This window comes from Natrix helvetica, assembly GCF_964273705.1.
Source record: "Natrix helvetica genome assembly, chromosome: 1".
Classification (NCBI taxonomy): Eukaryota; Metazoa; Chordata; class Lepidosauria; order Squamata; family Natricidae; genus Natrix; species Natrix helvetica.
The window spans coordinates 270,145,908-270,158,664 of NC_138548.1; the positions used below are offsets into that span (position 1 = coordinate 270,145,908).

A 12,757-nucleotide genomic window follows, 5' to 3' on the forward strand; every position below is an offset into this window, starting at 1 on the left:
GGGACCTTCCTTCCCCCATCCACAATGCCAATCCTACACTCCCAGACAGGGATCTCACCAGGACAGGTCCAGTAGAAACACACAGCATTTCCCCTCCAAGAAATCTTGCTGTGGAGGAGGCAACCACCATTTTTCACGTAGGAAATGACTATCTGGACTCTCTTCCGATCGGAGGCCGCTGCTGGGAGGAGACCACAGCAGACAATTGGGTACTTAAAATTGTCAAATTTGGTCTCATGTTAGAATTCCTCTCCATCCCCCAGGAACACTTCGTGCCATACCCGTTCTCTCAGTGTCCTCGCAAGAGGGTACTGATGGAAAAGGCCATTCAGCACCTGTTGGAGATCCGGGCCATCCAACTGGTTCCTCCCCATCAGGAAGGGCAGGGTTTTTATCCCCGCCTGTTTGTGGTACCGAAGAATTCCGGGGGATGGAGAACAATTTTAGATCTAAAAACATTGAACCGCCACATTGTCTATCGGCGGTTCAAAATGCATTCTCTGCACCCCATCCTCCAGGTAGTCAGGAAAAGCGACTTCCTCACGTCGGTAGACTTGACCGAAGCTCACCTTCAAATCCCCATCTTCATAGACCACCGAAAATATCTCCGCTTCTCCTATGGGGGGAGGCACTTCCAGTACCGAGCTCTTCTGTTCGGTCTATCCTCTGCCCCCAGGGTATTCACAAAGGTACTGGCAATACTAGCCACCCACAACACGTCATCCCTAGTTCAGATTCTCTGTTACCTGGATGACATCCTCTTGTTGTCTAGGTCTCCGGTTCAGGCAGAAAGAGATCTCGTCCTCACAATTCACACCTTGCAGAATCACGGGTTCGGGGTGAATCTCAAAAAGAGTCACCTCATTCCCAGCACTCACCTTCTCCACCTCGGGGTCTTGATAGACACCATGGTGGAGAGGGTCTTCCTATCCAATTACCGCATTCTCAGTCTGAGGGAACTTGTCAGGAAGGTGCTACGTCTACGCAAGGCATCCCTTCTTCTTCTTTCTCAAGTCTTGGGCAAGATAGTATCCTTCTTTGGGATTGTCCCGTGGGCCAGGTTTCACAGCAGGAGCGTTCAATGGTTCATGCTTCCACATCAAAAGGCTGACAGGAGCAGCTCTTCTCTCAGGGTTCCTCTTCCCAGACAGGTATTACACTCTCTCAAATGGTGGCAGTCCCCGGCGATTTAGCAAGGGACCTTGTTCCATCTCACATTTACGACAGACGCAAGTCTGACAGGATGGGGGGCACATATGCAGGGCCTAGTGGCTTAGGGTTAGTGGTCCCTCGAAGAGAGCCAAAACAGCATAAATTGGCTAGAATTGCGGGCAGTTCACCTTGCCCTCAGGCACTTCCACCACCGAGTTCAGGCCCGTCACATATTAGTCCTCACGGACAATACCATGACTAAGGCACACATAAACAGACAGGGGGGAACTCGTTCCTGGTCCCTGATGCAAGAATCTAACATGTTGTGCCAGTGGGCGGAATCTCAACTGTCATCTCTCAGGGCAGAACACATCTCAGGGGTCTCCAATGTCCAAGCAGACTGGCTGAGCTGGACAACGATAGTTCAGGCGGAATGGACCATCCATCCGGGCCTCTTCCATCGACTGACATTACGGTTCGGCCTCCAAGTCCTAGACCTGTTAGCAACAGCAGACAACAACCAGGTACCCAGGTATTACTCAAGGTTCATGGATCCCATTGCACAAGGAGTAGACGTTCTCAGATGCCAGTGGCCCAGGCGTCTACTGTATGCATTTCCTCCCCTTCCCCTCATTCAGAGGGTAATTCAAAAAATGCTGGAGCAGGAGGCAGAACTGTTGCTGCTAGCGCCGAATTGGCCATGTCGGCCTTGGTATGCCGATCTAGTGACTCTGTCAATCTCCACCCACACATCCCACGGTGTCTCCTGTCCCTACACCCACGGTCTCATCCATGGCACATCCCACGGTCTCTCCTGTCCCTACACCAAGGGTCAGTTTGTCATCCTGACCCCCAGTGGCTGCAGTTAACCACATGGCGATTGAGCGGCAAGCCTTAACAGTCGATAACATCTCCCTTGACATCATTGCTACCACTCAGACATCACGCAGAAGCTCTACTAACCGCATTTATGATGCCACATGGTGGACTTTTGCTCTGTGGGGCTCCCCTTGAGATGCACCCGAAGACTACAGCTAGTTCAGAATGCGGCCGCGCGGGCTATCATGGGGAGGACCAGATACTCCCATATAACACCACTCCTGCGCGAGCTGCACTGGCTGCCTGTGGTTTTTCGAGTGCGTTTCAAGGTGTTGGTTACCATCTTCAAAGCGCTTCATGGCACGGGACCTAGTTACGTGCGGGATCGCATCTCACCTCATACATCCCTGCGACCAATCCGCTCCCACAGGGAGGGACTCCTCCGGGTGCCGTCCACCAAGCAGTGTCAACGGGCGGCGCCCAGGAGTAGAGCCTTCTCTGTGATGGGCCCAACCCTCTGGAATGACCTCCCCCCCGATATCAGAACTACTACCGACCTCCGCTCCTTCCGACAGAAACTTAAGACCCACCTGTTCCAATTAGCTGGCTTAGCTGATTTATAGTCCCACTTTCAACCTCCTGGCAAACATCATATTTTGGGGTAGTTTTTAAGGATATTTTTAATTTTTTATTCGAATCTTAATCTATTATTGTACAGTGCATATCCTACCTCCTCCGTCTATTTATCTATGTATATCTATATTTTTGTATTCACATTGTTTTTAATATGACTGTACACCGCCCCGAGTCCTGTTTAGGAAAGGGTGCGGTCTATAAATTAAAGTATTATTATTATTATTATTGTGGTGTTCCAACCAGACTGTTGACCCATTTCAGGCATCCATTCCGCAGATATTGGACTTCCTGCAGAGGGGGCTTGATCAGGGACTTACCCCTAACATGCTACACCGACAGGTGGCCGCTCTGGCCTCTGGTCTGGACGGCCTGGCATCCGAACATCTGCCTTCTCACCCCTGGATCTGGAGATTTGTCCGTGGAGCGTCCAACCTGCGTCCCCCTGCCATACATAGATATCCGACTTGGGACTTGCCTCGTGTCCTAGAGGCATTGATTTCCGTGCCTTTGGAAACTATGAGATCCACTTCTTTGAAACTGTTGCCCTTTAAAATGCTGTTTTTGGTGGCTGTAACCTCATCCAGACGTATTTCTGATTTGGCTGCTCTTTCAGTCAGGCATGACTTGTGCGTGTTCCATCCAGACCAAGTTGTCTTAAGACTGGACCTGACATTCATACCAAAGGTCAATAGATGTTTCCACCGACGTCAAGAGTTGACCTTACCTGATTTCTGTCCATCTCCCCATCACGAGAGGGAGCGCAAGTGGCACACTCCTGACGTACGTCGTGCCCTCAAGATCTACATCGATCACACCGCCTCATTCCGCCACTCAGAAGCTCTCTTCATCTCCTTTCGGCAGGCCTCCTTGGGTACCAAGGCTTCATCGTCTAGTCTGGGCCGCTGGATAAGACCCTGTATTAAACTGTCTTATGAACTTCAATCCATACAGGTCCCTGCAAACATTACAGCTCACTCTACATGCAGCACTGCGACATCTGCGGCTTGGTCCACTTAAGCCACCTTGGAAGAAGTTTGCTGGGCAACCACCTGGGTGTCACCCACAGTCTTCATACGTCATTGCAAGTTGGACAAGTACGCGTCAGCTGACGCGGCTTTTGGGCGCAGGGTGCTACAACAAGTGCTTGTGTCCTAACATACATTTTTTACAATTTCCCACCCTAGTGGACAGCCCAGTCTTTGTACGTCCCAGTCTGGTTGCTGTCTCTATGATAACAGGAAAATGGGCGTTGGTTTTTACCTGATACGCTCATTTTCTGGTAGAGACAGCAGCCAGCCCCGCCCTGGTATGGGTTACGCGAGGGAATTCCTTGTGCAGAGGAGAGAGATACAGTGACTATGGACTTTCACTTTTTGCTCAAAATTCTCATTTGAGTCTACAGTTTTTCCTTCATCTGAAACTGGGGAGAAGCCACAAGGGCCTGATGATATCATAAGTGTAGACTCACTCTGATTGGTTAATGGACAGAGCATACCCAGTCTGGCTGCTGTCTCTACTCTACCAGAAAATGAGCGTATCAGGTAAGAACCAACACCCATTTTCTATAAAATGTGAGGACAGTATTCGAATTAATATGATGTGCTATATTTTCCCAAAAGAAAGATGGCTCTGAATTTAAGATAATTCATCTGCTCCAAAGACACTAAATAGACAATAGGAAACCAGTCAAATAAACAAACAGATCCTTTGCAACATCTAGCTTCTTCATCCTATCAACCAAGTATTAACAACTGAATTTCCCCACTATTAGAGTGTCCATGTGACATAGCTGCATATGTGTATTACTTTGACCAGAAGCCAAGCTTCCAGTAGGGAATCATGGTAAGTTGACATTCTCCGAAGGAATAGAGACACCATAACTAAAAATGTCCGCTAGACGTCAGATTCCTACTTGCACAATCCTCCTGAATCAAAGGAAGATTGCAAGATAAACCACAAGCACTCCATATGGCAGTTCCTCTTGAGTAAACTTTAGAAACAGAAAAGTTTGAAGTTGACTTGGGAACATTTGTGTCGGGAACACCCAACTGTATTCAAAATGAAAGGATTAAATGGTGATATCACTGTTGCCTGGGCGATGCCCAGTTGTTGGCTCCTTTCATGCCCTGTTAAGTTGCCCACCAAAGTGATACCCATCTATCTACTTGCAGTCTCCTGCTTTTGCATTGCTTGATCAGCAGGAGCTGGAGGGTGTAATGGGAGCCCACCCTGTCCTGCAGCAGCAGTCAGGTCTCAAACATGAGTCTGCTGATAATCAGGATGCTATCTGCTGACAGCATCCTGACCTCGTGAGCCACCACGCTCTCAGGGTGGATAAAAATCGATGGTTTTTAAAAAAATTAAATTGGTTTTTTTTATTTGATTCTTTTTTTATTTTTATCAAATTTATTTTAATAAAATGCATTTGGAGTAAAATCTACCTAAAGATAGTTTTCTATTTAAAATACATTAATAATTTAGTTTATTCAGCATGAAATGGAGCTTAGTTATGTAGCATGAGGCTGTATATTCTGCAATATTTACATTTTTGGTAAACTCATTCAATGAATCCAATCTCTGCAAGCTGAGATAACATGTACTGCATTGATGCATGCATACACTTTCACAGTAACCATGTGATAAATCATAAAACAAAGTTCAGAAATATTCCTTTATCCCATTGTTTTGCAAATCTATCTACACTATGAACTCTATGATTGAAGAGAAATGCATCTGTACTACCAAACTCTTTAAGTGTGAAGAGGAAGTGCAAGCCGTAAAAAGTGAAACTTTCTAAGCAGCTTATAAATATAATATTAAAGAGCACCTGTCATTTCAGATCCATCATGGCAGCGCCTGTTAGCGGGCATCTACTCACCTGCTGCCTGCAACGTCCCTCATCTTGTTGGGTCACTGCTGCATCACCAGCCATCCCATTAAAGTGAACGGGACTGTCGGTGAGTCAACAGCGGGTCAGAGGAGGAGCTGCTGCAGGACAGAGATGACAAAAATGTTATTTAATGTTCTTTACAAATATTCTTTAAAAATATTATTTAAATCGAGTTGATTTAAATCAAGCCTTTTTACTAGTGGTTTAAATCAAATCCACCCTGCACATTCTCTTATTTGAGATGAGCTCTTGAGAGACCTGGGATTCCATCTGAGCTCCTAATTTCAAGGGAACTGGCACATACATTAAGCTCTACCTTCCCCATATCTTAATCACTTCGACAATTAATTAATTTACAGATGAAGAGATCCTCTGTGGCAAAGATAAAACCCCTTGTGACGAGTTAAATCTCCTTTTGGAATTACAAAAAAGTAAGAAAGAAATATTTTGATTTAAACTTTCATTGAGCAAAAAGCTCAATGAAAAGAAGATTTAAGAACGTTCTAAAACTGATAAGAAAACAATGTTTTTGTTCTTTACTACTTTTACTTTCGATGAAAGTGTTTGGGACAAAATTTTACTAAGCCAATAAAGGAGACCAGTCCTGCATGGGAATGCTTGTTGTTTATTCTTAAAGAGTACATTTAATTGGCAGATTTTGTATAACAGAAGATAAGCAAAAGAATAAGACAATTATGTTTAATTTCCATACGTTTTGTTAAAGACAAAGAATCAAGTCCTGCAGCAGCATTTTAATGCAAGGTAAAATAGAAATAACAGTTTTCAAAGACAAATTGAAATTTTATGTAAGGAAAAAGAATATATTTTCTTGATTGAAAAAAAAGAAAAAGACTCCATTTGGATGAGATCAATTAGAAGATGTGATTTTTAACAGTAGACATTCTGTTCATGAAGTTGAATTCTGTTCATAAAGTGTCAGATTTGTTAGAACAGTGCTGTCAAACTAGTGGCCTGTGGGCCAGATGCATCACGGGCTGGCCACGCCCAAGCCCAGTTTAGTGAAGGGGGAAAAAGTTCCATTACGTGACGACGCCTTGACAACGCGACTTTGACACCCCTGTGTTAGAAAGATGAAGAATTGGAGGAGATGAAAACAGAGCTTTTAGAGGGAACAATCACAACAAGTGGTAAAGGAATTTGATTATATGATACAAGTATTGGCTTTTCTAAATTTTTGAACTGGATATGAATTACAAATGTTTAACGTAGAATATAAAAGTAACACATGCTCCCAAAAGGTAGGAAAGTATTTGAAATAATTAAAGCAGACTCATATTACAAAACAAAACCCCATAAAATATTTGAGCTATAAATCTTTAGGTAAAGAATTTATTTTAGCAGATATTAAAAAGACAAAGAGAGCTGTTTTGTATATTAATTTCCAATTAAATCCAGAACATATATTAACTGATGAATATGGCATATTTGTTGCAGTAAAATTAATTTATATAGAGTAAAATTATGGTGCTGTGTATTTATGTCCCAAATGAGGATTAAAGTGATTTTTTACAAATGATTTATACAAATGCCTAATAGACTTTTCTATTGAATATTAGTATTTGATGAGGGATTGGAATGAAGTGGTCTGCTATCAACTACTTTCTCCTGTACGCTGCTTGGAGAGTCCAAGCATGGGTTAACTTAGTCTGTTTGCCCAGGGACTGAGTTCAATTTTCTTTAACCACGTCTCATGCTCCTTATTGAGGCCAGTTTTTTTAACTCAGTCTGGCCCATTAAGGACACAGTTGAATGAGTTCCAGCAGTGGCTTAAACTAGACTTGGACTCTCCATTACTGCACAGGTTTTGTTTTATTTCCGTTAAATTTTTGTTTATTTTGACCTTTGTGGTTATTTTTTTTTTTACTATTCTTTTTCGTCAATTTTTTCCTTTTTTTGATGAAGGAGCGGGCCGTTGGGGGAAATCTGCCTTTCGTGCTACACGTGGTTGGAGGCAGGGCTGAGGAGTGTAAATTTGCCTTTTTGCCTTCCCTTCTGCTATGTCCCAGCGGCTGCTGGAGGACACAGGGCTGAGCATCTGAGCTAGCCAGCATTAGAGTAGGCTCGCGGCACGCCTACATCTCATGCGGCCACCATTACTCCAGCTTGCCCCCAATGTGTGCAGGTGGCCATTTTAAAGCCTCCGCTTCGTGAGCTTTTGGTCAGTTAACTGTGCAACCCCGCTCTTGTCAGATTGCTGTCAGATGGTGGGCAGTCCTTGTCCGGGTTGCCGGCAGGGTTGCCGCCACCCTCCCCTTTTTTCTACAAGGCAGCTTCGGAGTTTTTGGCCACCACTTGGTCATACTCTGGGTTCTGCCTACTTTTCATCTGCCAACGCTCTTTCATCCGCCTAAACTGTGGAGCCGTCCGGTTCGCGCCATTCGCCTCTGGCCTTGCAACTGTGACCCAGAACCACAGGTGACGAGGGAAATGGATCGGCAGGATGTCGTCGGTCTCCTTGACGCTTATGAGGCCCAGGCAGTTCAATTCCCAACGATGGCAGACGTCTCTTCTCCTGTGGACTCTGAACAACATGGCCCTTCCACCAACAGCCATGGTAGACCAGGTCCTTCTTGGGGCCGACCTTCGGCCAAGGCAACAGGGAAGGCAAGGCAACAAGAAAGGGCAAGGCGGCAGGGAGGGGCAAGGTGGCAGCAAAGGGCGAACAGCCCTACCACAAAGTGACAACCGCAGACAGGGACGAGCGCCAATAGAGGGCCCTGGACAAACAATTTGAGAAGGCCCAAAGGCAGACAAAGGCACTAAACCAACGAGTTAGCCCACCAGTCAATGTAGCCTTCCCTTCCAGTCCCCTTCTGGATCCATTACAGGTCATTGAGGAAGAAGTAGAGCCACAGGACCTGTCCCCTGATAATTCTGTGGTTAGCCCTGGTTCCCTGGTCCCTTCCACAGCATCTGAACCGGAATCCCCTGAGGGTGCCAATCCTTCTGGTGGAAACTCCCCAGCTACACACCCAACACTGGGTCCCTCTACCTCCACCTCCCAGGTTGGGCACCGGCTTATGGAGGATCAGCGTTCCTCTCTATCGGTAGAGATGAGAGTGATCATTGCCCATGCTATATCGCAGGACATAGCTGAGGCCTGAAACAAAGGGACAGTCACTCAGATAGGGTAGCTTCATCTAATCCCAGAAAGGCAGGTGCAGGAGGCAGAAGTCATAGGGTGAGACATTGCTCCCTAGAATCCTTGATTGTTAGCATGGAATCTATTTGGAACGAGTAGGAACATGATGAGAAGGAGCTGTTAGAAGACAAGAACCTACCCCTGGACGCTCTAGCCTTCTCGGGTCTCTTTAAACCCAATCTCTTTAAATCCATCTTGCAATTGGTGAAGGCCACCACCCAGATGGGAACTGCGCCCCAAACATCTCAGGGAACCTCTGGGTCAGTTAAACCTAGCAATAGCGTCTTCAACGAGCCTGCCCAGGAACTTGTCCCAGTCCCTAAACTATTCATGGACATTGTACAGTGTCAATGGGTATAACTCAGTTCCCTAGCCGCACCTAGCGGTGGGGATAAAAAGCTCTACTCAGTACAACCTATCTTAGAGGACGTTTTGAAGTTGCCTTCTATAGATTCTCCTGTAGTGTCCTTGACCACTAATTCTGTTCTTTCCATGGACCTCCTGCAGGGTCTAAAGGCAGATGATAAGAAGGCTTGCCACAAGACACACCAAGCGGCAGCCTGGGCCATTAAGGCATCTACCTCCCCTTCCTTTTCTAATAGAGCCTCCCTGCTGTGGCTCCACCAGCTGCAGCCCAGGTTACCAGCTGAAGATGCCCTTCTTCACCAGGATGTTAATAAGATCATCACACTGCCCAGTATTCGGCGGATGCTTCCCTCAATGCGGCCAAGTTCACATATAGGGCCCTAGCGTCTAATGTAACATCATGACATCTCCCCTGGCTTCGCCACTGGCAAGCTGACATGAAATCAAAGTGGAAGCTGGCATCTGCTCCCTTTAAAGGAGATAAGTTGCTTGGGGAGGCCTTGGGTTCCATCTTGGTGGAATTCAAGGACAAATGGAAGGTCCTTCCAACTCTAAATAAGAGGCAGGATCTCAAAGCTTCACCCTACTTCAAGAGGCAGTCCTTTTGAGTGACTGAGCCCTCCTTTAATGCCACTTCCTTCCACAGGTCCTTTTCCCAGCCCTCTGACTTGCCCCAGGACAGACTATCCTTTCAGGAGAAGGGAAGGCAACAGTACCCCTATCGCAGGCAAAATCGGGGTGGGTCCTCCAACCGCCTTTTCTGTAAAAATAAGTGACTACCAACAGCTGGCTCCCATAGGAGGACGACTTCAGCTGTTCATTATCCAATGGGAACAGACCACAGTGGACTCCTGGTTGCAAACAGTGAGACTGGGTTTCGTCCTAGAGTTCAACTCCTCTCCTCTGAGAAAATTCATTCTTTGCCCCACCCTCACCTGTCCCTACAAAAGGGATCTCATGCACCATGAGATCCAACATCTCCTGGACATAAACACCATTGAACAGGTTCCTATCGATCAGGAACGAAAGGGATTTTATTCCGTTCTCTTCCTGGTACCGAAGAGTTTGGGGGGGGGGAGCAATCTTGGACCTAAAGGGCCTCAATTTCAACCTTGCATAGAGATGGTTCAAAATGCAATCCCTGCAAACCATTCTAGCAGGTATACGGCAGGGAAACCTCCTTACATCTATAGACTTGAGAGAGGCGTATCTTCACATACCAATTCAGCCATACCATTGAAGGTTCCCGAGGTTTTTTTATGTGGGTCGTCATTATCAATACAGGGCCTTACCATTCGGCCTGTTATTGGCCCCTAGGACCTTCACCAAAATTCTTTCAGTTGTAGCAGCACACTTCAGATGGAGACAGATGCGGCTCCAGTGTTACCTGGATGGCATACATATTCAGAGGGACACAGGCCCTCCTCTGAACCACCATGAGAGTCCTCCAAAGCCACGGGTTCTCCGTAAACCTGGAAAAAAGCCACCTGTCCTCTACTACCAGGCTGCTACACCTAGAAACAGAGATAGACCCCTCAGACTGGAGGGTATTCCTCTCCCAGGAAAGGTTAGAGAGCATAAAGGCCCTAGTCCTCAGGGTTCAGAGCACAAGACAGGTCCCTGTGCTGCACCTATCCCAGTTATTAGGCAAGATGATTTTGTGCATTTTGGTGGTTCCTTGGGCTCACCTCCAGGCCAGAGAACTCCAGTGGTTCTTCCTCTTCAGAAGATCAACAGAAGCAGCTTTGCAGTGTTGGTCCGGGTTCCCCCAAGGGTGCTACGATCCCTCTGGTGGTGGCTATCATCAGTCATGAAGAAAGAATGCCTCTTCAAAGAGCCAGATCATCTAGTCATCACAACAGACACCAGTCTCTTTGGCTGGGGAGCTCACCTAGGACCACAGGTGACGTAGGGCAGGTGGTCCCACAACAAAGCAGCTCACAACACTAATTGGCTAGAGCTGAGAGCAGCAAGACTCACCCTGTGTCACTTCCAGAAGGAGGTACAACAACAACATGTCTTGTTGATGATAGACAATGTGGCCGTCAAGGCCCATGTCAACCGCCAGGGGGCATGCACTCCAGATCACTCATAATGGAAGCGGAAGCACTAGGAAAGTGGGTGGAGCATCATGTCGAATCACTTTGAGCAGAACACATCTCAGGGGTAGACAACACTCAAGCAGACTTGCTGAGCAGAACCACCATCGACAACTCAGAGTGGCACCTGCACCCGGATCTCTTTCGCCAGCTGTCACAGAGATTTGGCCTTCCCGTGATCAACCTTTTTTGCCAGCCAGGAGAACATGCAGCTCCCTCACTTCTTTTCTCGATTTTGCTCCCTCCGGGCAGAGGGAACCAATGCCCTCCATTGCAGATGGCCTCCGGAACTCCTGTATGCCTTCCCACCTCTCCCTCTCCTACCGCAAGTAGTCTGCAAGATCATCACAAAAGAGGCAGAGGTTCTCCTGGTGGTACCTCAGTAGCCCAGGAGATGCATGATCTCGTCAGCCTCTTGGTGCCAAGCCCTGGTGAATCCCTTAGGGTCAGGTCTCCCTCAGCCAGGGGACCATTATCTACCTGGACCCCCAGTGGCTCCAGTTGAGGGGGACCTCCTGAGGAGGGATAACTTTTCAAACAAGGTGATCCAGACCGTCTAGGCGACCCTCGACTTCCAGAATCTATGACTACATGGGCCACCTTTGCCACGTGGTGTTCCACCTACGGCCAGCATCCGTCACACATCTTGGACTTCCTGCAGGAGGGTCTTAATAAAGGGTTATCTCCCAACACCCTCTGACGTCAAGTTGCCGCATTGTCCACCATTTGGTCTGGGGACTTATCCAAGCCCCTCAGCAGACTCTCAAGGGTACATAGTTTCCTCAAGGGCACCTTCAACCTACGTCCCCCGGTGGTTCATTGTTACCCAGTGTGGTCACTCTCAGTGGTTTTGCAGACTTTGACTTCGACCACGTTTAAACCACTTCATTTAGTTAATCTCCGGCACCTGACTCTTTAAGTCCATGTTTCTAATCGCCATGACATCGGAAAGGAGAATATCGGAGCTGGCAACCCTGTCAGTCCGAGACGATTTATGCATTACCCATCCAGACAGGGTTGTCCTTCATTTGGACCTTCATTTATACCAAAAATTAACACTTTTTCACAGGGCGCAGGAGGTGGTTTTACCAAACTTTTTTCCACACCCTAGACATCCCAGGGAAAGAACCTGGATGTCAGATGGGCACTGCATCAATATATTAAAAGAACTGTGGAATTGTGCAGGTCCGAGGCCCTCTTTATGTCATTCCAGCCAGAATCTATAGGGTGGAAAGTGACATCTTCGACCATTGGCAGATGGATCAGGGCATGTATCACGTTAACTTATAAACTTTAGTCTAGGCCAATTCTTTGCCACATCACCACCCACTCCACAAGGAGTGCCGCCACCATAGCTGCCTGGGCAACGCAGGCAACAATAGAGGAGATCTGCAAGGCGGCAACATAGTCATCCCCCTCTCCTTTTGTTCAGAACTATAAATTAAACACATTTGCCTCCGCTGACGCAGCATTCGGTAGAAGGGTCTTACAGAGGGTTCTTTCCAGCACCGATACCCTGGATAGACCTTTTGTCCGCCCTAGTGACATTTAACTTAGGTATGTCCCATGCTTAAACTCTCCAAGCACCACACAGGAGAATGACCATTGGCTTACCTGGAGGGTCGTTATCAG

The 12,757-nt window shown here is 47.0% G+C and overlaps 1 protein-coding gene across 2 annotated transcripts in view; it reads left to right on the forward strand.

Annotated features, from left to right (window-relative positions):
- UBTD2 (ubiquitin domain containing 2) overlaps nucleotides 1-12,757 on the forward strand; it is an 82,537-nt gene that overhangs the window by 18,292 nt on the left and 51,488 nt on the right. Inside the window, exon 2 of one of the 2 annotated variants that reach the window (XM_081942249.1) lies at nucleotides 5,447-5,564. The exons of the other annotated variant lie outside the window; for it this stretch is intronic. The gene's annotated coding sequence lies outside the window, so the exon portion shown is untranslated. The remainder of the gene's footprint in view (nucleotides 1-5,446; nucleotides 5,565-12,757) is intronic. 2 annotated transcript variants of the gene reach the window in all.